Below are 26347 nucleotides of genomic sequence, written 5' to 3'. Positions count from 1 at the left end.
TGCTGGTTTTGCAGTCCTTGTGCCACTCCCTGAGAAATTTGACCAGTGAGGCTAACAGGAGCAGGCCTTAGTAAGAGCCTGGAGGCATGTCTTACTCTAAACATCAGTCTGTTTGCTTATTGCCACTGGCTCAAAATTACCATAATCACCCTAGGCTAATATCCGAAGGGTTAATATTTGCTTTTGCTTCCCAGAAGAGCTGATCTCTGCAAAGTGTGCAATGAGAAGAGGGAAACATTTGTACTCTGCTATCTTGGTGACAAACACCCGAGGGTTGTCAAAGTAATGATGGCTTTCCCAATTGGGATGAGATTGAATAAAGAAAGATTCATTCATGCTGATCTTTCTGTTGCTGTTCTAGGTGCTGTATGACTTTACATTTTATTTTTATTGCTGCTTTTATTTCTTATTTCTTACATCATTCAAAGCAGAGAGTCACCCAAAGATTCTTTTTTAGAGTGGATGAGCAGAAACTCACTGGTGAGGACAGGATTTCTCTTTCCTTTCTACATCAGGCAAATGTTTTAATGTTCCAATTAGAAGCAGCCTCTTAAAATGACCATGTAAAGTTGGAGACTGTATGTTCCTTTCATAGGCACTTTTCGTAACACCACAGGCTTTGAGTTGTTTTATCTTGATGTGTATTGTGTCTCTCCTCAGAGGTCTAGGAAAATAGCAGTGCAGTTAATCAAACATAACGATAAAATATTGAATAAATGTCATTAAAATTGTATACATCTAATCCACTTATTTTTGACATCTTTATCCTGCCTTTCTTTCTGAAGGGCAACTAGCAAAAGATGCAAAATACCAAAGTACAAAATGATGGTTGTAACAATGGAGAAAAATGGTTCCATAATGGCTTATCAGTGAAAGCCAAAAGCCAAGCCAGACAAAAACAACTTGAAGTGCTTCTAGAAAGTTATCCTCCGTGAGAAAAGGAATTCCACAGCTGGGAAGCATCTTCTGAGAGGGCCTTGTATGTGAAGCTTCATCATTTGATCACGCTACACAGAATAAGGTAGCAGCCTTTGGTTGCTCTTGGCAAGTGCACTAGACTACAATAGGTGAGGTCATCTGCTAACAGTATTGGGCCCAAGCTGTTTTGGACAGGTGCCAGTCTTTTATTGCCCATGCTGGCTGATGAATAGTTTCAGCTCTCTATTTAAGGTGTTGGTTTTCACCTAGAAAGCCCTACATGACCTTACATCTAATGGATCACCTCTTCCCAGATGTACCTACTAATACCTTCAGATCACCTGTGAAGGTTCTTCTCTGTATACAGTAGCTCCTCAATCTGAAGGGTGGCCACAACAGTGGGTGGCTGAAAGACGGCCTTTTTGTTGGTCCTTCCTTGATCTCATCTGCACTATACTTTTAAAGCAGTATCATACCAATTTAAACAGGGTTCTGAGAGTGTTTAGGAAAGCCCTCACAGCTGGGACTGGTAGGTCTGTGAGGGAAAGGGGGTCACCTAGCAACTCTCAGCATCCTTAACAAAATACAATTCCCAGGATTCTTATGGAATGCTCTCTCTATGGAAACTTGCCTAGCAACCAGGTTGTTGCCTTTTTTGGTGCCCTGCTAGGACTTCTTTGTTCTCCCAGGCTTTCGACAATTCTGTAGTATCCATGTGAATATTTGATAGCAGTTTCAGTTCTGTGCTGAAAAAACTAAACTGGCAAGAAAACACCATCATCCAAGTGATCACTAGTTTACCATTTCAACAGACTTGCCCATCAGTGAAGCAATCAGAGACACAGCACTGACTGGATGTCAATATCAAGAGTCAATGTCTTAAGCAAAGATACTTATCTCAATTCATTTGCAATGTGGAAACAGCAGCACTTCCTCTGTATTGTCTGGGCTATAAACAGGTTGCAAATACATTGTACAGCACTTAGGAGTGCCCTGATTTTGCTCAGGGCTTCTGAGCATGGCCATCATGTAATCAGAGCTTGAAAAGAAAACATTTGCAAACTTTCAAAAAGCCCATGAAGACCTAGACGGTTTGAATGCTCCTTGTTTTGGTTTAAGATATTGACTCTTGATATTGACTTCCAGCCAGTGCTCATTCCCTCTTGATTTTAGAAACTTAACTGCGGTTTTGCATGAACAACCCAGATTTTAGGTTCCTGTATTGACTTTGGACCAGCTAATAATATTGAACTGCCTAAATCAAGGGAACACGATTTGCATGTTGATAGGAAACAGTAGCAAAATTGTGCAGAGAATTATCGCATGTCAACTCAGCCAATGGTCAGGGATGATGGGAGTTGTAGTCCAAGAACACCCAGGGACCCAAGTTTGAAGAAGACTGTAGGTGATCCCTTTAACTGGAGATGCTGGGTATTGAATGTGGAAACTTTTGCATGTGCTTATGATGGTCTGTCACTGTAAAGGAGAAGGATCTTGCTGTTATCTGAATGTCGAGGTAGTAGCTAAGTTTGATTTGGTATGGAAAGATATATCTACACTGTTTTCTCCCCTCTAATTTTTCCCTACTTTATGGTGCCTTGAGCTTCTGTTTGTCAGCTTCTAAACAACAGAATAAATGGGTGATTTTAAAGCTATTTCACAGTTGCTCTTACAAGTTTGTGAGTAGCTGTACTGAAATTGATCAGATTCTTTTTAATTTTACTTTGTTTTGGGAAATCTGTTTGGTGGAGCTGCAATTTTGTTATGGTTGCCGGTGTAATCTCAGGCCTTGTTGTGAGCAGAAATCAATTTCATGAAATTTCATGACGGGGGTTAAAGGCTCCCAGGCAGTGGAAGTGATTGCAACATCAAGGTGCAGCAGCAATCGGCCTGCGGTTGATAATAGCGCACCAGACTCCGTAAACAAATGCCACGGCACAACAACAGCCATTAGTTCAAATCTTGAACTTGGCCTGGGAGACGTTGTTTGGAACAATTTAAGCTTGGCTTTCCTGTTTGAATATTTGTGCATTATACATAATTATCCCACCTTCCACTCTCCATGAACCCAAGGCTGCATGCAATAAAATAAAATAGCATCCTGTTTCTCAAAATGCAACTGTTTAAATGAGAACAGCTTTTAAAAACACCAGCCAGCACAAAAAAGTACTAATAACAGAATCTTGAAGCTGTGAGCAGCCCAGAGACCACACACCTTAAGAAACCGGACCCTAGTAATTATGTTATTGGATGTAATTGTGCACATTTGCATAGGGCTTGTGCTAGCATTCGGTTATTATAGCTTGGCCTTTACATGACTCCGTTTTCTCTCTACACCTCTCTTTTAAAACCTGCTGCAAATTATTGTGGCAAAGTGGAAGTGTTTTAAGGGCACCCTTGGAGAGGAGGTGGGTGGGGAGAGATATTCTTAATCTCCTTGTCTGGCTCCTCATTGGACCATTAAAGGCATAAGAGCTTGAAGCCTCAAGTATGATACACTGCAAAGTTTTCCTGCACAATCCCCATTGAAATGAGTGATAGAGGGGCGGCTATGTTACTCTGCTGCAGTAAGACCAACAAAGAGTCCCGCGGCACCTTAAAGGCTCACGCGTTTTATTGTGGTTTTAGCTTTCATGGACCAGAGCCCCACTGGGTTATAAATTCCAGGACTCCTTGGAATTTCTCCTTAAACGAATAGGAGCTAACCAAGGGAACTGCCATAATGAAGAATATGGGGCAGAGGGATTTTCTTCTACAGTAGCAAGAGTACACTGGGCAACAGGTTAGGCATTTAATCTTTCTTTAAACTTGTGTAGAATTTGGAGGGCAAGCATCTTTGCATTTTTCAGTGTTTCCACTTCCAGTTGGTGGGTGTCATTTTCAGGCTCAGCTTAAACGGTTTATTAATAACAGTTGCTAAAAATCTCAGCTGGTTATTTTAGGAATGATGTGTAGGAAACATTTAGTGTGTCTCAATTTGTTCCTTCTTAAAATAAGATGTGTGTGTGTGTGTGTGTGTGTGTGAAGCTGGGTTGGAGAGAGATTTGGGGGAAGGAAATGCCTTGAAATCTGAAGGAAGCAAGAAAAGAGGGAGAAGTTGTTTTGAGTTGATAATGTGGGGCCTTCTTCCATCCTTTGCACCAGATGTTCCCAGACCTTGGGTAATGTGGAAGCAACTAATGTCTCTTCAGCTATTTTTCTTAGCAACTGTTACCAGGAAGGCCTGAACAATTTAAGAGGAATTGCAAGGACTTTAAATCATAACATTTAAGGCAACTCGTAGAAGTGCAGTCAAAATACCATTAGCTGTTCGAACGGAGAAGATGGGAGCCGGAAGAGGAAGTCGGTGGACCAGAGCCATAATTGCTCCAAGATAAATTTCAAGAGCAGGCTCTGAGATGACATTCCTCAAATAAAATCAAGGGTGACTCATGTTTGTTCGGATTAAGAGTAACACCAAATACATGAGACTATATTGACAAATATCCCAGATTTTTTGGGCTGGATTTTTGAAAACTATTTTGCAAGCCTCCTGGGGGAAAGCCTGTGCAAACATGCTTAAGTGGGGAAAACACGATACAAAGATCCAAGTTATGTCAAAAGTTTATACGGATCTTAAAATGTCAGGCTAAAAAACCCCCCCAATGTTTCACCACCACCACCTTAGAGTTGGTTCTTATTCAAGTGTGCTTTCAGCTTTTCTTGTCAGGTTTAAGGAATACTTTGGGGCAATTTCATTCTCTTCTTTTTCAGGGATATCCACCCCCACCCCTGCCCTGGAAGCATTTATTTCGCCCCGGATCTGATTCTCCTGATCAGCTGCACAAAACTCCATAGCAGTAGCCACCATTTTAAGCTTGTCCATGTCTGTCTTGTGTTCTAACCTGAGCTTCATGTCCCCGTTAGCTGTTTTTAAAATGTCTGTTATTTGTGAGGAGAGAGAGTCGGGGTTTTCTTCTAAAGGTTGCAGGGCTGCAGCCTAATCAACCAGCAGTGCTTTCTAATTTTCATTATGTATTCTTCAGAATCATAGTCCTCTCCCTGCAGTGCTGTCATTACCTGCTGCGTGCCGTGTCAGTTTCACCTGCTGGCCAGGTCAGTCTCTTCCAATAGAAATTCATCAGGTGACATGTGCATGTGTGTGCATGTGTAATACTGTTTGCTGAAAACTTTCCTATGTCACCAGGCTTACAATAAAAGAAAAAAACATTTTCTTTCACGGTTAGTCTGTGATTCTGGTTTTCATGTGGTTTTTACTGAAATCTGACCTATAAGTAGGGTTGCCATATTTCAAACAGAAAAACCAGGACACCCCAAAGATTGTTGAGCTTTTTTTAACAATAAAATTAAATAATGTGTGAAATAACCCTCAAGTGTTTCCTCGTGTCCTGTCCTGTACAGCCCACCCTGGCGTCATGGTACCTCCAGATCTTTGTGCAGAATATCTTTCTACTCTTCCCTTCTCCTCCCAGTGCTATTAGTGTCACTGGCAAAGGGAAACGATAATGCTATGTACCTTTTGGAAACAACACAGATATATTCAATATTTTGTAGAATCTTGCCTGATTTCTGTATGCTCTGAAAACAACCTCATCTTTTGTTTTGTTTCCGGAGGGAAGGAAACCTTTTTTCATCATTAACATCCACTCTGAACCTATATTCAGTACCTTATTAGGAACTAGGCTTTAATGTTATGGAATTTAAATAACAACATATTTTGGAAGTTTCCCTCAAGATCAAGAGAGGTGAAATACAATAAGGGGAAATGCAATTAGGCCTTCATTTCTTGTTTTAACATCTCGGGAAATAAGGCTTATCTTCTTCCTCAATATTGTTGGCACTGTTAATGAAAGGGCCTTCAACAGAGGGAGAAAAACAAGAGTGTTGTTTGCACGATGATTACTTTCCCAAACATGGGGGGAACTTTTTCAAAGCGTCTGATTACATTTCAGTCTTTGCTTATTCTCTGACCTCTCCTGGCTGCCTTCATCACAGACCCCCCAGTTAAGGGTATTTTGAGACAAACTTGCTCTGTGAGCAGTTCTTCTTTTGAAAACTTGCTATGAAATCTTTGGTGTTCAGCTGATTTTGCCAATATGGTGACCACCTTTCAAAGCCTCCATGTAGATGAAAATGCATAAATGGGATAAGTGGTGGCCCACAAATTAACTCATCTGCCAGCCTCTTTTATGCTCCTTCAAAGCAAGTTCAGGGAAAGCCTTCTCAGTGGTGGCACCCTAGCTTTGGAATTCTCTTCCCTCTGAGATACAGGTGGCACAGACTTGACTGGGTTCTCTTCATCAGCTGGAGTGCTGGGGTTGGACTTGAGGGCCAGAGTGGATATCATCTATCTACTTTGTTTTCTTAAGTGACTGTGTTGTGTATGCAGTTCTCTTTTTAATTGTAACCTCCTGCGGAATTACCGGTACATTTGCAATGAAGAGTGGGTAGGAAATATGATAATTAACCACTTCCCCCATCTTTCTCCAAGTCCTCTGGCACCTACAGGCAGCTTGGGAGAAAGGAAGGCATTTCCCTGACTTTATGCCGGGACTATAGAGAAACGAATAGGCAGGGAGAGAGCGCCCTGCAGATGCTTCACCACAAACACCCTTTGACCCTACCTCTCTGGCTGCTCTCCAGGGCAGAGACACAAAAAATAGGTTGGCTGGTTGACATTCTCTTGCTCACTGAGATTTGGATAAGACAAGAAACAGTGCAAGACAACTCCTGCTGTTTTCCATCTTCTCCAAAGGGCAAATCAAATGAGAGCTCAGGAGATGGAATTTATGCTTCCTTGATTGTCCTTCTCACCAGGGGAACACTTGGAGAGTTGGTGAGTGGATTTGTGGATGCCTGCTGATAACTGGTTTTCAGATATGGCAAGTATATGCCGCACCATGTGAACTGCAAGGGCTGTCATTTTTCTGATATCATTGGGTGAAACACATTAAACGTTGCACCAGTTTATGCTCTGTGTGGATGATGGCTCACTGAATTATCCAGAATTAGCCTACTTTGGGACCTGGTCTTCCAGAAGTCTACATCACTGTGCAGTACAAATTGGAAATATCCCAGTAGATGGTGCTCAAGAATGTGCGTCATTGTTTATTGGCTCTGTGTGACTATTAACATTTGTTGCCTGTACACAGGCATGCATTCATGCATGATCGTTATGTACAGAACGGTATGAATGCAGGTGCTTCTGTCATCAAATCACTGAGCTGAACTATCATGTTCTGGGAGAAAAAATTTGCTGCTGGGAGCTTGGCCAGCAAATGGGAGTATGCCCAGATGCATGTCTGGGAGATCCATTCCATTTGTTGGTTCAAGAGGCAGCTAGTTACTACGGTCAGGAAGATGAGCTGGGGACCAATAACCAGGAAGGTAAGTAGTACAGCAGAACCACAAGCACAGGCAAGGCAGGAATTGAGATGAGAGGAACATGGTGAGGCAGATGGAATAGGGAACAGGGGAGTCCTAATGAGGACAGATGGACATAAACACAGTGCAGCAGGGGATTGGGCCTGACCCAAACCCTTTGAGGCTGTGAGGCTGATTGGGGAGTCAGCCAATTAGGTTTCAGAAAGGGCAACTCTCCTGTTTCCTTACTGAATGTTATAGCCAGATCTCAGGGCAGTTAGCTGTAGGTGAAAGCAAAGCTACAAGTATCCAGTAAAACACAGACAGCCATCAATGTTTTAAAAATAGGCTGCTAGGGGATTTCTGCGTTAACACAGATAACCTTTTTTTTAATAGGTGTGGCTCAGGATCTTGTGGTTCCTATTGAGACAGAGCCATGATTGCAATGTCTGCTGGGTAGAACATGTATAGCAGCTGGATATAGATTTTTGTACTGGACAAAATAGGGGGTGATCTTTGGGTGGGAGTCCATAGATCACCACTTTGATGAAACTGGAGTTAAAGCTCTAATCCAAGGGTTGCCAACCTGGTGCTCTCCAGATGTTGTGGACTATTGGCAATGTTTGCTGGGACTGAAGGCCATTCCATTCCACAGGAGGGCAGCAGGCTGTCTGCTCCTTATAGGACATCTACAGGGGTGGAAGGCCAGTTAGAAAGGTCCACTCCTGAAGGCTAATAAATGTGAATGAGATCCAGAGGCCTTACAGGAATATTTGTCTGACTCTCTCTGCTATTCTGTCACGGGCCTAGAAGAAAATGGGGAGCCTGTTGTGCAGTTGACAAAATAGTTCATAGACCCCCTCTAGTAACAGCACAGACACCTTCTTGCTTTACTGGGAAGCTAGAGTCAGTTATGAATAACACATGATTTAGAAATAATTTGAAGACTTCTTCTTTGGTAGCAGTGGAAAGAAACGTTCTTCTTTCTCTCACCACTGTTCCCATGCATTCTCATTCTGCAGAGCTTTTCCTAGTGGTGAGAAGGCCAAAGGTTGCCCATCCCTGGTATAAAGGACTGGTGCCAGCTGTCCTTAAAGAGGCAGTGGTCAAACTGTTGTTATTGAAGCCTTCCCTTGAAACCAGGTGTCTGCAAACTGGATGCCAGTTTTTAATGGACTATCTTCACCTAGGTGATTGAGCAGGTGGTTGCTTATGAGCTCCAGGTGCTCTTGGACAAGAGCTTGGTTCCAACCAGGATTTGAGCTGGACACTGCCTTGGTCTGCACACAGCCACTGCCAAGAGACAGAGGGTGTAGCCCTGTTGATGATCTCTCAATGCTGTCAACTACAGCATCCTTCTGAACCACTTAAATAGGTCAGTAGTAAGAGGTACTGCTTTGCAGTAGCTTTGTTTCTATGTTGGCTGAAGTTTCCAGAGAATGGTGCTGAAGACAGTCCTTATTTTACCAGCAGGAATTGTCCTGTGAGGTTCCCCAGGGTTATATGTTGTCTCCCCTTATCATTAACATCTACATGAAATTGTTGGGAGAGGTTATTCAAGGGTGCAGAGCACGGTGCCCTCAGTAAGCTGGTAACACATTGCCGTATTTCTCCTTTCCTTTCTGCAGTGTGACAAGAGTCTTCCACGAATGACTGCTTGAGATCAATAATGGACTAGATGAGGGTGAATAAATTGAAACATAATCCTGGCAAGATTGATTATTGTGGGTGGTCCCAGTTGTATTGATGGGGTCAGACTCCAAGCTCAGAAGTTCTTAGACACCCAGTGCCAAGGGTAGTTTGAGTGTGTGTGGGGGGGGGATTGCTGTGTTCAGCCACCCAGCTTTTTGCTGTTCCACTTTCTGTAGGCTGAAACCTGTCTACTGTTGTGTATGCTCTGTTGATTATTTTTTACCTGACTATTGTAATGTGCAATATGTGGGACTGCCCTTGAAACTGTAAAATATGGCAATGCAGCTGTTAGCTGAAACAAACCAGGTCTTTGGACCTGCACTGGCTACAGGTTTGACTACCTACCAATTACAAAGTGCTGATTTTGACTCTGAAGCCTTAAATGGCCTGGGTCTTGGCTCTCTTACAGAGCACATTTTCCTAAACGAAGCTCTGTATGAATTAAGACCAGCAGTGAAGTTTGGTAGCAAGAGGGTTCTTCTCAGTAGGGACCCTGTAGTATGAGTCTCTCCGTAGAGCAGAGCTTTCCAAACTTTTCAAGCTGGTAACACACTTTTTAGAAAGGCATCATTTTGCGACACAGTAATTGAGTTTTACTAGCAAATCAGAGGTTAAACTAACCCCTTTCCAGCCCCGAAAGGAGCGCGGGGAGTGTTCGTGTGACACACCTACACACTATGTCACAACACACAGTTTGGAAAGCTCTGCCTTAGAGAGGTGCATCAGGCTATTTTTGCCAAGTTTAGGAGATTAATTTTCTTTTTCTTTTTTAAAGGTGATTTCTTTGTCAGACTTTTATGGTTTTTATTTCACTTTGCCTTCTATCTCAAAGTTGCTGCTTTTTTCCAGATCACATTAGGTTTTAAGTTGTTTTGATAGGGTTTTAATTTTTTTGCCTTAATTTTCTTGTGCCAAGGACTGCTCTTGGTGGAAAGGTAACCTATCAATTTAGATTTAATAATTAAATTCCCAGATTTGGGTCTTAGTGAGCCTCTGGGGGAAGTTTGGCAACAAAGGGGAGGTGGAACCACCAAGAGTCCTCTGTGGGTCTCAGCTGTCATGTGTATGGCTCGTGCTATTAAGAGGCTGCTCTTGACTGACTGGGGAGAGGCAATCATTAGGTGTATTAAGCTTCAGCCATTTGGGGCTTTTCTAGGCAAAATTCGAAGGCAGCTTCGTGGAAGAGTGCATTATATTGGTCTAACCTTGAGCTCCTTGGCAGTTGCTATTGTTGAATCAGTGAGAAAAAGGGTTGTGGGCTTCCCACCGATTGGAAGATAGCACTCAGTACCATTTGTGGCCTAGAGCAGGGTTAGTCCCAAAGTTCCGTCAGCCTCAGCCAGCATGGGCAATGGTCAGGGAAAGTAGATATTATATAGTCCAACAGTATCTGGAGGCACTATGTTGCCTGTCTCAGGTCTAGAAAATAGCAAGAGTTGTCAATTACCTCAAACCCGAATGCCCAAGGGAACTGAATGCTCTCAGTGACAGTGAAAGGCATTTTTGCCCAGCACTATTACTTCAGTAGTGCCTGGATTCAATTCCATGCAAACGCTCAGTCCCACCATGGCCAGATGCACAAGGTGTAAAACCAAGGCAAAGTGAAAAGAATGAAAGCCTGAATATTATCCACATATTGAGCGCGCCATACTTCATTTTGCTTTATCCAAGAAGGCCCTGTTAAAAGTGGGTGGAGTCTGTGTCTGAGGACCAATCTTATAAATGCCCACCGGATCTCATCATTGTCACAAGAGTGTATGTGTGTGTGTATAGATATATCTGTATCTGTTGGTGATTAATGGTATCAAATGTAAGAACTGACTAGCTTTAATGGTGATCCTGTGGAAGATGTTGGGGAGTAGGGTGGTATCTGATGGTTTGGGAATTAGTGCACAATCACTTTTAGTGTTCACTTTATAGAGTTTTATTCCTTTATGCAAAGTTTTGCATTTTATGTTTTTTTTTTGGGGGGGGGGGGAAACAAGTAATATCAAAAGCAGTATTGTGATGATTTGGAAGATGAGAAGTAATTGTGACTTCCTTCACGTCTTGGGATGGGCTCTTGCGTCTGCATGGAGAACTTAAGGCTCTGGGTTTTGCTCCCAGGGCATCCGGTAGCCAGCTACTGAATGCTGTGTGGAATGCTTTCGTGCTTTCAACAGCCTCCACCCTCTGCAGAAGAGCATGGAGGAGAAGAAGAATAATCAAGCCTTAAGCAGAAAGAAAAACAAACCATTATTGTTTTAATCACAGCAGCAGAGAGGTCATAGATCTGGAAGGCAGGTGAGCAGTTATAGGAAATGCACGTGGGTGCGAAAGGGTTAGATTTTGCTCTAATGATATTTTAGATGCTCAGTGACCCTGGTAAAGCTAAACTTTCACTGAGTGAGTTGCACAGATAGAAAAGCCTGTGCAAAAAGCAGATAACCGCTAGTGTAAGTTACTTGAGCAAAAGAAACCTCCCCAGAAATCTTGCCCACACTATTTTCCGTTCTTCTCACAAGTTCTCCTTTCCCCATAATAAACTTCCTAAGATCTCGGTAATTTAAAGTGCGGTGCCTGGGGTTCATGTGTATTAATGTGGGGAGGGGGGGTGTTTCTGTCTCTCCTCAGTGATGTCAAGGGAGCTTTTATGTTTGGAAGCAGACATGGTCAGAAGCGATATTGTTTCTTCTTCTTTTTACTAGGGAGAGTTTTCTTCTTTTCTTTTCAAAAAAAGGGGGGAAGAAACTCATTATTGAATTTCACAGATTTTTATTTTTGTCAGATCTGTTGTGCGCAGAGCCTCCACATCCAAAAGATAGCTTGGCATTTAAAGGCTAAATGGGGTGAACCACAAACATGCCTTTGAGGCTTTTTTCAAAGGTTCCCTCTTCAAAAGGCTCTTTCCCCTCCTCTGTTAGAAAAAGCATAGAATATGGCCAGAGATTTTGAACAGTAGGCTAGAACAGAGGCCTCTTGGGTTGCTTGAATCCCTCTATGTCCCTCTGTGATCTGAACATCTGACAGGCTCTTGTTTTTCAGAAGGATCCTCATTCTGGCTGCCTCTGCTTTGTGTCCTTCAAGGAGGAGACACACACAGACTTAGGGGACCTCTTGTTGTGTTTCTTCTAGAGATGCTGACCTTGCCTTCATTCACGGAGCATTGCTACCAGAAGCTCTGTACAAGTCCACCAGTTGTAAAGGGTGTTTTTTTTGGGGGGGGGGAACGTGACATGTTTTCAGACTAGATAATGGGTGCACAGTTTTGCACTAGGAATGTGTTGGAGTTGGTTACTGTTGGCTATCTAATGGTTGTAGGTAAAAGGTAAAGGTAAAGGACCCCTGGAATGTTAAGTCCAGTCAAAGGCGACTATGGGGTTGTAGCGCTCATCTCGCTTTCCCTAATGGTTGTACTCAGGGCTGAAAGAGCTTCGTAAGCTGGTCTGTCCCCTGCCTACAACTAATCCTTCCTTGGTAGAGCGGTTACGGCTTCTAACAAATTGTAATTGTGAAGAAATGCACATGTTGTTTTCATGCATGACAGTGTACACTGTGATTCCCCCCCCCCCCATGCACACAAAGAAGTTGTGTGTAAAGTTATCTGCAAGCTTCTAAAGGATTCCTTTCAAGAAGAAATTGTCTGAAATTTGGCTTTGATTCAAAAAGTATTTAATTGGGGCATTGGGCAAGACTCTTTGAGCCGGATTCAAACATGTTTGCTTCTGGGCATTGGACAAGGCCCTCTGTGAGTAGATATAATAAAGGAAAAAAGACAAGCCAATTTTATGGCCTTCCAGCCTTGGCCTTGACTCTCTAGTGCTGTATTTGATATTTGGATCATGTCCTAATGTCTTAACTCAGAAGTTGGCGTATCTAATTTCTTGATTAGTTGAAAACTGCTTCTCCTTTCCAACTTTGGCGCTCAAATGCAACTGGATGGGTACATGGAGCTACTGAATAGGTTAACATGTTACTTTTAGGAAATAGGACAAACCAAATCTCAAATCAAACCCAATATTTCTCTGACCTTTTATTATCAGAATAGGCTTTGTTTATGTTCTCAGGACGTCGATTGCATGAAGCATATCTTACTGCATTGTGGGCAGTACGAGCAAGCAAGGGACCAACTGATCAAACCCCTATTGGCAAATCTTCTGGGAAAATCTGAAGCCTCCCATATTAAATATCTTTTGGATGACCGGTCTAATGATATTTCACTGGCCGTGGCAAAGTTTCTTTTGGAAGTCAAAAGAAACAAAGATCATCAAGCTCGAGACAAAACAAAATGACCACCTTGGTTTCTCTCTCTTTTGTGGTTGGCTGTCTTAACTGTATTTTGTTCTGAAATTGTTCTATGGGTCTTTGGACCGCAATAAAGATTTATTATTATTTACTAGAGAAGATCTCCCTCCATGCCTTTGGCCTGCTGTAGCAGAACCCGACCTTTGTAGGAAATCTGTCTGTGGTACCCAGAGGCCTTGGCAAGCCTCCTATTTTGACTGAATGCTCCTCTGCACCTTCTTGATTTTGCATTACGTTTCTCAAGGAGCCACTTTCTACTTGTGTTGTTTCCTAGCATGCTGGGAAGGTTACAGAACCATTGTAGATAGTAGCCCTTGATAGTCTTGCCCATCACGAGTTTCTCTAATTCCCGCTCAAAGCTATCTAAGTTGGTGGGCACGACCATATCTTATGGCAGAAATTTCCACTGTTTAGCAAGGTGTTCTATGAAGTAGTATTTCCTTTTGTCTGTCCTGGATCTCCTATCCTGCAGTTTTACTGAATGGCCCTGCGTCCTAGGATTATGGGAAAGAGAAACTTTCTGTAAACCTCTATCATGTCTTACTAATCTTTTCTTCTAAGTTTCAAAAGCCACTAACACTATCACCCTGAGTGTGAGAAATGGCTGCCACTTTCCCAAAGACCTAATCCACAAACCTCTCTCAGGTTCTCCATGTCAGCTCTCTTGGTCTGAAGGAAATGAACTTGTTCCAGAGAGACAGGAGCTCATGGCACTGAGCAGACTCCCATAACTTCTGTCCCGTAGGTAGATTGCTACACACCCAACACTTTATTGGGGCTTTCTTTCACCTGGAACTCAGTTCTGGCACCTCTCAGGTGGGCGCCACTGCCATTCTAACAGAATGAGGGAGGTGTTCATGGTGAGTTCCCACACCTCTTTTTCTAGAAGAATAGCACTGCATTTTATGCAGTACACCAGATAGCTCGCACACCCCTGTTGACTTTCTTCCTTCAAAACTGTTTCATTTATTGGACTTACTCATTGGAAAATGAGGGTAGAGATGACTGCCCTGTCCTCCTGCCCAGCTCCTTCTCCTCATTCTGTTGCTAAACTTGCACAGCTGCTTAATTCACCTGTGTGTGAATCACCTGCTTAATTCACTCCAGTGTTTACCTTGATGCTTTGTCACTGGGGATGAGACGCTTCTGTCCCTTGGGACTTCCCTTGTGATCATAGAGCTACCTTCCTTTTATACTCCTTGTTGCTTCCTCCAACAACTGAGGCAGCCAATTAGGTAAGAGTGTGTGACTCAACTACTGGGCCGGTGAATGAAAATTTAATATAAGTTGAGCCTCCTGGGAATGCTGCTGTTTTATCAGGGGAGTCGATAATGAGTCATGGTTAAGGAGAAGATGTGGGTTGTTGGAACCCATCTGGGAATGCAAGGGTCTACCTTACTTTGCACTTTAGAAAAACCTATACAGTGGTACCTTGGGTTACAGACGCTTCAGGTTACAGACTCCGCTAACCCAGAAATAGTACCTCGGGTTAAGAACTTTGCTTCAGGATGAGAACAGAAATCGTCTGGTGGCAGTGAGAGGCCCCATTAGCTAAAGTGGTACCTCAGGTTAAGAACAGTTTCAGGTTAAGAACGGACCTCCAGAACGAATTAAGTTCTTAACCCGAGGTACCACTGTACTTCGGGTTTTAAAGTTTATCAGTTGAAGTGATATCTACACTGATGCTTTAGTCAGTTTATATTCTGTGATTGTAAGTTGTTCAAAGCACAATATTAAAAGCAGTTTAAATGCTGGAGCTGATGATGATGATGTAAGCTGCACTGAACTTCAGCTGAAAGCTACACTGTTGTTGTTTTCATTTTTAAACTGATTTTTCCACTAGCTAGGTCTGTACTGTGGCCCTTGCTGGGACAGAACATTAATTTCCATCCTCTTTCCCAGCTTGGGTTTAGTTTAGGTTTCTCATTATTTAGTAGATGAAAGTTTGTGAAAAGTTGGGCGGTACAGGGAGGTTTTTTGCCGCAGGAGTGTGTCTGTCAGCTGCTCCTGGCCTGACTTTTTGATATGAGCCCCAGTAATGACAATAATAGTTCTGATTAGTAGCTTGCTGTGTATACATGATTATTTCCAGTGGGTGGTGGTGTGCAACTTGGTTTTGCTTTTTATTTAAAGCTGTTTGATTTGCAGCCTTAATTTGGAGGCCCCTTCCTTGTTGCTGGCAAGTGACCTGATAATATTCTAGTCTCTGTCTCTTTTAAACGATTGAGGCTCTCAACTAGAAAAAGGAAATTCTTTCACATTAGTCCATTTGAACAGCAAGGCAATTTTCCACATGGTGGCTTTATGGAAATGTGCTGCAGCTCCTTCCAACCATGACCAGGACATTATAGGAAATGTATTTTCATGGAAGATTTGCTTCAATTGCCAAGTGCAGGGTGTGGTGGCGGTGGCAATGGTGAGAATGGTGTTTGTTCTGTTAATGGACAACTGTGCGCCATGATGTGAATCCCTTCTGTTAAATTAAATTGGCTGTGTTTCCCACCATGACCAGCTTGTCGCTACTGATGCATTGTTCCTTGCCGTGAAGACCCTGCTGTGTGATGTGGCAAGACATCTTCTGGAGAGAAAGTGAGACACACATGAGGTGTGTGCAAAGAATTGTTTTGGAGAGGCTGTCAGGCACAAACAGTTGCCATTGGCAGCATCCACACTAAACCATGGTTTAGTGTTTGGAGGGCAAGCCATAGTGAGCCTCAGGTTCACACACTTTCCCCTCCACTCCCTTCTGATGTGGCCACAAGGAAGATTAACTGTAGTTTTAGCATTATGTGCAAACAGAGTCATTGGAAATGCGCTTCTGTACACCTAGCTACTAACAGCAGACAGCATTTATTTCAGTAAGCCATGAATTCTTCCAACACCCAAAAGGCATCCTCTTGATGTGTCAAAACTAACTATATGGGGAAGCCTTTCGTAGCTTTCCTGAATCTCTTGATTTTGTAAAATTACCATGTAAGGCATTTCTCCACCTCTCTTTCTATTTAGCTCAAAGGCGTTTAATTAAGAAACAAACAAACAAACAAACAAACAAATGTTACTTTTTGTGTTTTTTAATAGTGTGTTTAGTTTTGATAATATGAACCCTGCTGGACATAAGCTGCTGCTTGTACAGCTCTCCCTGGATTGCTTCCACTGGGCATAATCAAAGCAGAGTTAAGTCCCATTGAATCAATGGGTCTTAAGTGCTTAATTGTGCATTCAAGCCCCATTGATTTCAATGGGATTTAAATACTCAGAGCTTTCTCTGGATTGCACCCAAGAGAATTTGCACATCTCACCCAGAATGCATAATTTTGATTGCATTTTTTTTTCTTTAAAGGAGCCTACTAGTTCTTAATGCCACTGGGGTGATTTTGGTAATTAGCTGACAGGGGCACTGATGTTCGGTGGCTAATTATCACTAATTTAATTGGCTTTCAGCATACCAGTAGCTGTACCTGTTAAGAAGGGAAATGGCAAAGTCTTTCAGAAAATTGGCTCATTATTAATCCAATTCATTCCCCTCCCCCTGTCCCCATGCCACAATTGGACTAGATGAGAAAAGAGATGTAGGTCTGTTTGCAGACTGCGCAAAAAAAGCTGAAATGAGCAATTAGAACCACACACATGTGGACAGATGGCTTATTCACTTTTGATTAAACATATGAGCAGGGTTGATAGATACAATGTGTGTGTTGTGGTTTATGTTTTGTTCCTCAAACCTATCTTTTAAAATATATGTGGAGAACAGCTTCAGAATGATGGCAAAGGAGGCCCCTGTGAACGAACATGACCCTAAATGTTTCATCCTTCAAGTTATGATTACTGTAATTCGCTGTATGTGGAACTGCCTTTGAATACAGTAGTTCAGATGTGACAGCTAGTTTACTAACTGCCTGAGACCAGGTGTTATGGTCATATTACACAAGCACTAGGCCAGTTTGTCTATTTCCTGGAAATTCAAAGCGCTGGTTTTAATCTTCCTCATGACACGGGATGCCTGCTCCTGCAACAAGATCCTCACTAGAGGGACTTTTGTGGATGCTCTCTTCCTGGTCTGAGGTGAGGTGGGAGGCTGCCAGGTAGATGGCCTCCTCAGGGGGGCACTGAAATTATGAAATGCTCTTCCAAGAGAGATCCTCCTAGTGTCTTCTTGCTTATAATTTCACTGCCACCCAAAACGTTTCCATTTTCCTCACATTTTTTATTATAATTTTTAGTTCCACTAATCGTTTTACCTGCCTTTTAGGTCTTGTGCCTGCTATGACGTGCAACATTTGTGCTTTAATTATTCTTGCACTTTATTTTCTGTAGCCTGCCCTTGGGAGGTTTATTATTCTTACTAGGTATAAAAAAAATTTAGAATAAATAATCATTCACTTCTCATTGATACCTATTTAATTTACTTCGGTGCAACTGCGCTTGGGATCACAGTCATCCCCCTTGTTTATGGTCTGCTATGGAAATGCTGATTGCTGCCTAGACATGATTCACTCTTATTGGGGATTAAAACCTACCATGTAAGGGAAAGGTCTCTGTACCATCAAGACTGATGAAAGTGGTGCATTCCGTCTGTACGATGACAGATAAGGTGCTCAGGATCAAGTGACCCTAATCATGTGGTCAGTGACAGGACCTGATTTAATCCCTTTGTGAGGTAAGTGTGAAACATGCACCTGATATTATAGAGAGAGACAGGCGCTCAAGCACAGTAGCTCTCTTCAAATGATGGATTGACTTCTGTGTGGAGATAAATCGGTGCCCTCATGAGGATGAAGAAAGAAATGTGGTAGGAAGTCGAAAGACCTAAAAGTCTCTCTTAACCCACATTCTTTGGGAAATGGAATCAATCTTTTGAAAGTTTGCTACATGATACCCAGTATAATATAAATCCCACAAAGATTTTGACCACGGAATTTAGCGAATCCAGGCTTTTACCACACCACAATTTTTGTTCAAGGGAACGCTCTCACAATTCGCTCCTGCAATTAAAATCATGATGTGGGAAACTTTTATTACTAGGGTTACAAGCTTTAATCCATTTAATCAGTGCAATTAAAGCTTTAAAAGGCAGGTTTTAAACTCCCCCCTCCCCCCCCCAAAAAACAACCCTGATGTATGGGATTCATAAGAAGCAGAGACTCTGGGACTTGCCACTGTGCAACTGCATCAGAATCAGTGTAGGTGAAAAAGAAACTCACAGCACAATCCTATGCAAATCTACCCAGAAACAGAATTAGAGTCTGGAAAAGAACCTTAAAGGCCAACACCCTACCAGTGCTGGAAATTCACTAGTACAGCACCCCTGCTAAGTAGCCATGCAGCCTCTGCATAAAAGGAGAATTCTCTGCCTTCCAAGGCAGTGTGTTCCACTGTCAAAACTACTTGTCCTGTCTGGAGGCTATTCCGAAAGCTATTCCTATTCCAACAACATTTGGATGGCTCCAGGTTGGCTCGGGGTGCTCTGAGGCAACCCAAGAAATCAAAGTTGCCCCTTGACAGTGAAGAAGTGCCAGACCAATATGCCCGTTTTGGGAATTTATGGATTCTTTCCTTAGGCAGCACTGAAGAAACCAGCCATTCATAAACCAGCCACATGATAAGCTACAACAAAGCAAAAATAATTTCCCTTCGGTTTGTGATTTAACCCAGCTTGCCTTGCATTCCCCAGCGTTACCCATGTGCTTATCTGGTTTTCTGTTATCAAATGCAGATGGGCCATAACCATTTTTTGGTTATTTAAGTCCTTTGTTGTTCTGTTAAGTGTTCGTTTCTCCCCCAGATACATCAAAAACGTATTAAAAACGAAAACAGAAAGCGGAGGGGTCGAATTTTTCCCATCATTGATTATATTGATTCATTGGGTTATGAATCATCAAGCTGATGTACAGACATATCATGAAAACACCTAAAATAGTTTTTTAAACAATGCAAAAAAGCCACTGAAAATAGTCTTGGAAACAATGCAAAATTAGGAGACATTAATGTGACGGACATTCAAATATTTGAAGATGGCTCATATTTCCTCTTAATTATCTTGTTTTCAGGCCAAATGTACCCCCAACTCCTTTGCCTTTTCTCATACGACTTGGTCTCCAGAATATGTCACCCTCCTCTTGAGGTGCTCCAGTTTGTCCTTCTTAATACCCTCTTTAAACTTCAGTGCCCAGAACAGTAGTCTTAAGTGATGTCTGACCAAAGCAAAATAGATCTGGACACGGTACTTTTGTAGACACAACCCAGAATTGTGCTAGCCTTTATGACCATCCCAATGAGTTCAGTGGGGTTTCTGTCCCCTTCCCATTACTGTACATTGCCATGGTTTCCTGTTTGCATTCAGTGTTTGTAGAGTCATTAATTTTATTTGTAAAAAAATTAAAGGTGGGCTTTCTAAGTAAAAGAGGCAGCATTCATTTAATTATAATTGCACCTACTCCAAAGAAATAGTCCCCTTGAAAATCCTCAAAACAGCGCTTTCCTTGAGATTTATCAATATGTAAATTTAATTAATAAATTAATCAGTTAAAAGCCTAGCATCTAAACCAATCTTTGGTTGATTGATAGCACTCTTTTATGTTCGTGAATCCAAAATGAATGAGCCAATCTGTTCATGGATTCTTAATATACCTGTACCTGACCTGCAAGTAGATGCTGATTTTGTCCTGTGAACAGACCTTCTAACATGCAAAGCAGCGCTTGATTCGCTGCTAAATGTTTACAATATGTTCCCATTTATTACGCTCTCCATTGTGCTCTGCCAGTGGGCATAATAAAATGGTTTCGCAAAAGAGCAGTGTCCAAGAAACTGAGGTTGAAAGGTGGGGAATAAATATTTTGAATTAGTAAATTAAAAATGGATAGACACTGCTATCTTTAGAAACTGCTCTGAACAGTAATTTGGGGGTGTTTTCTGGAGATTGCACCATTGAAATCCATGGGGTTTATGTAGCAACCAGAGGGCTCTGGTATGTGGCTAAGGAATTACAAGGTTGGCAGGCATACCCTAGATTTGTTGAAAGCCCACTGGGCACTTTGATGGGGTACAAGTTCTGCTGTCCCAGAGCCAGCTGTGTCCCAAAAAGGCATAAAAGGCAGCTAACTTCATTTGCCCTCTATAGACAATGGAGAACGAATAAAGAAGATCTGTTGCATATCATTACAGTTGTAGAATATAACGTTTAGCCCCTGAATTGGTAATAAAGGCAAGCGAATGGATAAATGGATTTGCTTTGATAGTAAGAAGAAATGGGATCATGGAGTAAATTGGTGCAAATTAAAACACCGCAATTTGCAGAAGCATGTTGCATTTTTACCAGGTTAGCTTCTAGGCCACAAACCTTATATTAGAATCAGTTTGGTTCTCTTGGGGATTTGCCAAGCCATCAGCATTGCCAAGATGAAAGCTTCAGCAGCTGGGGGGATGTTTTCAGTTGCTGCTCTGGGCAGCCTGCCTATTGCATGGTTAAGCCCAGCTCTCTCTCTCACTCTCTCTCTCTCTCTGTGTGTGTGTGTGTGTGTGTGTGTGTGAGAGAGAGAGAGAGAGAGAGAGAGAGAGAGAGAGTAGTATGAGTTCGCTTGCCCTATATTTATCATTAAGGAGATGTGATAACACACTGTCCTTCTCAATCATGCCTTTTGCTTGTTTAACAAGTATGTCACTTTTTTCATATGATTGCACTTGTGGATGCCTCTATATAGGAAGCCTTGGAAAAGATAAGACATCATCACTGTTTCATTCCTATCCTGCTTTTCTATACCACACTCCAAGCAATGTACAATGAATCAATCAAGAGCAACGTTTAAAAAGCAATATTACAAACACAGTTCACCATGACTTGTCTCCGTGTCCTTTCCATTTGTTCATTGCTACAGTTTTTCTTTTTCTTTTCTTTTCTTAAATTTTTTTATTTTCAATGCAGAATCATAACAAAAATTACAAACATTGAATCCAAAATAATACTATACAAACAAAAATCCCCAGAACATATAGGAAAAAAAACAGAAAAACGGGGGGGGGGGGGAAGAGCAAAGGAAACAAAACTAAACTAAACAAAAACGAAGAAGCACACATCTGCAGAAAAAAACCATATCATTACGTACATAAACACAAATTGACTTCCTTTCTTTGTTCTAAGACCTCAAAAAATTTACTCTTACTGTATTGTTGTGTCTAATTAGATTACTTCCACCTTGGTACTTTTTTTTTTACGCCCTTTTTTCTTTTTCTTTAACCCTGTAAAGCATCATTCATTACATACCAATATACTAACTCCAGAACAATGTTTTTTCATATACTCTTTAGCACAACCCCATTCTTTTAATAATTTCTGGTCCGATTGTCCCCTTATGTAAGCTGTGAGTCTTGCCAGATTTATGTATTCACAAAATCATTGCTACAGTTTTTCATGGACGGTGCACATGTAGTTTGCAAAGTACTTTGCGGTGTGGACTTCCAACCTTGTAACAAGCCTGTGAGGAAAGTTGCAATGGTTTCCATTTTACAAAGGGAGAACTGAGGCGAGAACTTCTTGCCAACATGAGCAGAAGTCACACAGTGAGTGCTTGGCAAAGCTGAAGACTTGACTCTTTGGCTCTTTCCAATCTGTGAGCTCACATGTGCGCATATTCATCAAGCCATGGCATCAAGACAGACTTCTGTGTGTGCAACATTCCCATTGAGATCAAAGAGCACAGCACAGTGCTTTCATATTAGATCAAGCACACTTTATTTCCTAGTGGAGGCAGTTGGCACATGCATCTGAGAGTCCGAGAGGAAATTCAGGCAGTTCTGAGAGCTGTATGCCTGTCTGAATTGTCCCTAAAACATTTTATCCACAGGCTCAGGGAAGGAACATAGCTCAGTGATAGAGCATCTCCCTTGCATGTAGAAGGTCTCAAGTTTAGTCTCCAGAATCTGTAGGGAGGGCTGGCAAATACCTTTGCCAGAAACCCCGGAATGCTGCTGCGTGTCAGTGCAGACAATAAATAGCTAGATGGACCAGCCTGTATAAGGCAGTTTCTTAAGATCTTATGAATGGTTCTCACTGAGACCTGAAGCTGTTGTAAATAGATAAGTATGATGCCAGATGGGTGAAGCTCTTCGTTGCCTTTTTAAAGTGGCTTCTCCTATTTTCAGGCAAGAAGACATTCCCCTGCTCCCCAGTTTCTGAACCCAGAAAGGTCCCCATCGCTTTCAGTGAGAAATGTATTGTTATCTTCTAAAATTAGACACACTGACTGGGTTGGGATGGAAGAGTAGAAAGCATAGCAAAAACAACCTGAGGGAACAATGATCTGATTGGCTTTGAGTGGTGGAAAGGATATGGAATAAGAGCAGTGCGGAAAAAACATTTTAAATTATATTAGAATGGCACCAGCAAATAATTGGAAAAATACTGAAACTCTCCAAAGTGAGTTCCCAGGCACACAGCTGTTAGTAAAAATAAATAAATACACAAATAGGAACTACATAAATAGCATCCACCAGAGAAAAACTCAATCTGAAAGTTTAATAGACATTCACTGTGGCTTGGAAACTAGTAGAAGTGAACATGCATTGATGTAACATAGGCAGGCCTAATGCGAGGTGGGCCTCCTTGAGCTGTGGCTTTGAAAGGCATGGGGCTTGCCTTTTGTCACTTGTCTGTGTCATTGTACCTGGGCCAGACATGAGAGCTCTGCCTTGACCCTTTCCAGACAAAGTCATACAAGCAAGTGAGCTGTGATGCCCTGTGAACACAGTCACTGTGATGATGTCCAAAATGGCGGAGGTGTGAGAGTGAATGTCACAGCCAGTGTGTGTGTCTGTGTCTTTCTTCTCTTGTTCCCACAAGAGGCAATGATGGCCACCAACTAGGAAGGCTTTAAATTCATGCAGACTGTCAATGGCCACAAGCCACAATGGCTATTCTCTGCCTCCATGGTCAGAGGCAGTAATGTTTCTCTGAATACCACCTGCTGGAAACCGCAGGAGGAGGGGAGAGTGCTTTTGTGCATGGGTTCTGCTTGAGTGTTTCCCACTGGGTGGCTACTGTGAGAACAGAATACTGGCCTAGATGGGAAATAGGGGTAAAGGGTAAAGGGACCCCTGACCGTTAGGTCCAGTTGCGGATGACTCTGGGGTTTCAGCGCTCATTTCGCTTTACTGGCCGAGGGAGCCGGCGTATAGCTTCCGGGTCATATGTCCAGCATGACTAAGCCGCTTCTGGCGAACCAGAGCAGCACATGGAAACGCCGTTTACCTTCCCGCCAGAGTGGTACCTATTTATCTACTTGCACTTTGATGTGCTTTTGAACTGCTAAGTTGGCAGGAGCAGAGACCGAGCAACGGGAGCTCACCCCGTTGCGGGGATTCAAACCGCCAACCTTCTGATTGGCAAGCCCCAGGCTTTGTCGTTTAGACCACAGCGCCATTCATATCCCATAGGTGGAACATAGGCCTGATCAAACAGGCTTATGAGACAATAATGTACTTCTTTCTCATGCAATTAAAGAGCTTGTTAACTTAACACTTACGTGCCTTAAAGAATGAAACTGGGCAACTCATAATGCAAATTAGCACTACAGCCCATTTCTCCAACTCCCCTTATCCCTGACCATTAGCCAAGCTGCCTGGGGCTGATGGGATTTAGAGACCAGCAATCTCTGGAGGGCCACCAGCTCCCCATCCCTGTGAAAACGTTGGCAGGGTTGTTGTTGGACCCTAGTTAAGTCACCCACTAAAACCACCTCCTTTAAAAAGTGGTCTGTTTGCAGCAATGAAGCATATATCTATCCACGGTGGTGCAGAGAAGTAGAGAAGTTAGCAGGCTTCCACATTTTTATGCCTCATCCGTGGAATAAATGAAAAGAAAGGGTTAACATTTTCATAAGCAAGCATATCCTTTTAAAAGTGTTGATGGCCAGCTGGAGCATGGAGAAGAACAATGATTCACCCCAGTGCAGCTGACTCGTTATGTTTCTGTCTAATGTTTGGTCTCAAAAATTCCATCTGTTCTTCTTATAAGAAGGCCATGACCAGAGAAGGGGCTCAGAGCTCTGGGTGGATTCTCTCTTGCTTTTCGCTCTGGTATCTGTAGAGGAGCAATTTCCCCCGGGGCGGTGGGGAGGAGGGATCAAGATCGAAAGGTATTTGCAATCCCAGTCAAGGATGGACTGCAGGGCATAGTGGACAGAGAATAAAGGAGGTTCACAGACTGGTCTGCAAACCATAGTCAGGTGATCTAAAGAGAAGGTGAGGAGTAATTAAAACATCTGTACTTGATTGATTGATTGATTGATTGATCATACACACACACACACACACACACACACACCAGAAATCAAGGCCATTTTGACAAGAACTAGATTTATTGAACAGGCTGGCAAGGCCTTGTCCTAGGACCTGTGATGCCGGTGCTGAGGGGTGGGTAGGAAGTTGATTAAGTGGTCCACTGAGACCCCAGGCAGTTTTCAAGTGGACCATAGAAGTTTGAAAACTATTACAGTAGAGCTTTCAGTGGAAGTCCGGAATTGGCGCCTTGATCGGCTAACTGGCAGCCAGTGACAAGAACCCTGTTGCGAGTTTTTCCAGGACAGAGATGGGGAAGCTGTGGATGTGGTTGGACAGCTCCCCTCATCCCTGACCACCAGCAGTGCTGGCTTGGAATGATGGAATTTGGAGTCTGATAACATTTGGAGGGCCACAAGTTTCCTATCTTTGCTCTAGGAACTTTGGGCCCACTGAGAGCCAAAGTGTATTGCAGGAAGCAGTGTATCACAGGTCCTCCCTCCTTTGTAGAGTTCTCCTTTTTAATTAAAGCAGGTGCACTTTGCTCCTGAGGGACGCAGGTGGCGCTGTGGTTTAAACCACAGAGCCTAAGACTTTCCGATCAGAAAGTCAGCTGTTCGAATCCCCGTGACGGGGTGAGCTCCCGTTGCTCGGTCCCTGCTCCTGCCAACCTAGCAGTTCGAAAGCATGTCAAAGTGCAAGTAGATAAATAGGTACCGCTCCGGCGGGAAGGTAAACAGCGTTTCCGTGCACTGCTCTGGTTCACCAGAAGCGGCTTAGTCATGCTGGCCACATGACCTGGAAACTGTACGCCGGCTCCCTCGGCCAATAAAGCAAGATGAGCGCCACAACCCCAGAGACGGCCACGACTGGACCTAATGGTCAGGGGTCCCTTTACCTTTACCTTTACTTTGCTCCTGAAGTTTGGGCGGGACTGTGATGTCTCCTGCTGCCCCCGGATTTGTCTGTGTCTGAGAAAGTTGGTGAGAAACCCTGGGATGGAAATGTCATGGTCCTTTTGGGTGGTTCTTCCACATCTGTGGAAATCTGTGGTATAGGAGAGGTTGCCTGGGTGGCTGCTTTTCAAGATTGTCCAGGGGAAAGGGCTAGTAGTGTTAATGGCTACCAGCCGTGATGGCTATGTTCTACCTCCACTGTCAGAAATAGTAACCAATAGTACTCAGTTCTGAGTACTAGTTGCTGAGAATCAAAAGTGAGGAGAGCCCTGTTGTGCTCAGCTCCTAGTTGCAAGTTTCCAATAGACATAGGATGCTGGACTAGATGGGCATTTGGCCTGATACTGAACTTATATTCTTATGTTCACCATCCTCAGAGTCACAGGACTCCCTTGTGGTAGTTAGCTTTTGCCAGCCATGGTAGAGCTTGAATGCAGGTGGTTCATTCATGAATTGGCAAAGAGTAACTCATTCACTTTCTCTTTTCATTTACCTTTTCTTATACAAGGCTGATCAGATTACTCAAGAGGTGCAACACTGAAGAAACTATAAAGTTCTTCTGCCCGTTTTTGCAATAAAGACATGACATTAGTATTTTTGAAACACCAATCACTGTTTATAATCCCAACCGCCTGGACTGATGTACTGGGTGAGGATTACAAAATGATGAATGTCTTTTCAATGCCCATGAGCATCAAGACAGCAGCAAATACTGCCGCTTGAGTGCCTTTCCATGTAATAAGTGGGCAATACCTGCAACACCTGCAATAGAGGACTTTTATTCCTTGGAAAATGTGAACCCCAAAACAGCAGCAGTACTTCAAGGGAATGCATGTAGAGTTTGTGCTAGACACTGAAAACTACC

General features: G+C 42.8%; 1 protein-coding gene and 1 long non-coding RNA gene across 3 annotated transcripts in view; one reads left to right on the top strand and one right to left on the bottom strand.

Annotated features, from left to right (window-relative positions):
• HS6ST1 (heparan sulfate 6-O-sulfotransferase 1) overlaps positions 1-26347 on the top strand; it is a 187332-nt gene that overhangs the window by 23668 nt on the left and 137317 nt on the right. The gene's annotated exons all lie outside the window — the stretch shown is intronic.
• On the bottom strand, positions 344-1740 carry LOC310763343. 2 transcript variants are annotated; one of them, XR_014548588.1, is made up of 2 exons: positions 1239-1740; positions 344-664 (listed from the first exon to the last, which is right to left on the bottom strand). It is a non-coding gene; the product is annotated as an uncharacterized lncRNA (long non-coding RNA). The 2 variants fall into 2 exon arrangements; XR_014548589.1 differs by having other exon boundaries at positions 1249-1740.

Source organism: Podarcis filfolensis (assembly GCF_964270895.1).
Source record: "Podarcis filfolensis genome assembly, chromosome: 5".
In the NCBI taxonomy this organism is placed as follows: Eukaryota; Metazoa; Chordata; class Lepidosauria; order Squamata; family Lacertidae; genus Podarcis; species Podarcis filfolensis.
The sequence above is the reverse complement of the archived record's forward strand: the minus strand, read 5'-3'. Positions and strand labels throughout refer to the sequence as shown.